Raw genomic sequence first — 1,937 nt, 5'->3', positions numbered from 1 at the left:
ATAGAAAAGTAAAGACATCTTATAGGTTTGACGATTGAATCAATATAGAAGATTGTTTTCTTTTCCTTGTGGATGTGCTGTACATTATTATTTCTTTCATAAAATTTTTTGTCTATAAAATTTTGTTTCCCATTAAGTATGAAATCATCTGAATGAAACAATTGCAGGTATTTAATTTTTATCAATACAGGGCTAGAGGACCAAGTTTAATTGATGATGTCACTTGCACGTCTTATCTTGTTTTCAGAAACTTCAACATGCAACGACATCAAGAACATTTCGTCTGAGACTTCCCCCGACTTCGCTAACACGCACGCAAACAGAAGCCAGTACAACGACTTCAAGAGAAACGTTTGGTCTCGAAACGATCTCTGGCGATCTTGAGGTCTTGGGTTTATCATAAAGGGTCTATTGATTGTAAGTTTTGTGTACTGCAAAGAAACTGATGTCATGTTTTTTTCTATCAATCTCGAAAATTACTAGTGCTCGCCCATTATCACCAATATCATAATATCGTTTGCTTTTTAAACCCTTATCACTATAATTATCCTTACTGCTGTTTTAAAATTATCATCATCACGGTAACATCTGCTGCACGGAATATAATCGGTGACTACCTCTGTAAAAGCTGAGAGCTTAATAAGTTGCAATCAAAATGTAAGCATCCTAATCTTAAACAGAAATAAGCGATATACTGAATGCTAATTGGTATCCAGCTGTATGATGGAATCATTTATCCATATAATTTCGGGTAAAAGTACATCATCATCTATACATATTGGCCTGCCTCCTTCTCACAAAAGTTTGGGTTTCCCCCTTTTACTACTGGTATCGCTGTCCCGGGAAGGACCTTTCCGCTGCTTGACATGAGACTGAAATTGACATACAATTTCTAATATTACTAATATTACACTAAAATTACACAATATTCATTTTGCGAAGACAGAAAATACTGTACAGGGATTTTATGTATTTGACTGAAAAAAGTGAAATTTTTTCTTACCAATCATAAAAGCATTGCGTTTAATACTATCTCTAAATTACCAGATTTTATGGTTTATAACGTTTGATTTAAGTCATAATATGCTTTCTGCTTATCCAGAGCACATGGGTTTTGACAAAACACTCATCATGATTTTTGAATTGTTATTTTTCGTGAAAGGTCATCGACAGACAATCTATTGCCATCTATTCAATCTACCTAGTTGGGTAACGGGCACGATTTCCGGAAACATCAAGAGAATTCAGTGTTCGATCATAATACTTTTGTCATTTTCATTAATGTTTTCTATTTGCTTTCTGTATCTTCTTGCTTATGGCGTGTGAAGACGGAGTTCACAGTTCGAGATATTCTGCCATCGGAAAGATGAGGGTTTTTCCTTGGTGTTATAAGGGGCGATTATAATTAATCATTTTACAGAGAAGTCTCTTGAAAATTGGAAATTAGCTCGTGTTTTTCGAGGAATACTCAGCTGATCATAATGCTTGCTGCCTTCTGACAACACAATTATTAGCAAGGGAAACGAAGCTACCTAAACCGTGCTAGTTCAGGGTTCGAACCACTTTCATTCAACTGTAAGATCCTCTGCTTCTTACACTTTTGCCAACAACGTCGTGCTCGATGTTTGATAAAATAAATTCGACTACTCATAAGTTTCCAATGAAACACTAAGGACATACGATTTTTTTGTGCATTATTTATCTTCTATGTGTCATTTGATGTATACTTTCACGGAGCTACAATCATAGCAAAATATTTGTGATGTTATCAGTCTCTTTCCCGAGAGAGCGCACCCCACTCTCCTAACATGACCAGCGCCAAAGGTAATATAATACAAAAGTGCTCGTTAAGAGAGCTAAATGAGCTACCGAGAAGAGAGCTGAGATGGGATGCTCAGCCACAAGGATTCATTAAAACTTTCCGCCACCAAGAATAG

General features: G+C 36.0%; 1 pseudogene; it reads left to right on the top strand.

Annotated features, from left to right (window-relative positions):
• Positions 1-330, top strand: part of LOC119591218 — a 6,531-nt pseudogene extending 6,201 nt beyond the window's left edge.
• Positions 331-1,937: the final 1,607 nt, after the last annotated feature.

Source organism: Penaeus monodon, chromosome 28 (genome assembly GCF_015228065.2).
Source record: "Penaeus monodon isolate SGIC_2016 chromosome 28, NSTDA_Pmon_1, whole genome shotgun sequence".
Lineage (NCBI taxonomy): Eukaryota > Metazoa > Arthropoda > Malacostraca > Decapoda > Penaeidae > Penaeus > Penaeus monodon.
Note: the sequence above shows the minus strand (reverse complement) of the source record. Positions and strands in the feature narration are given on the sequence as shown.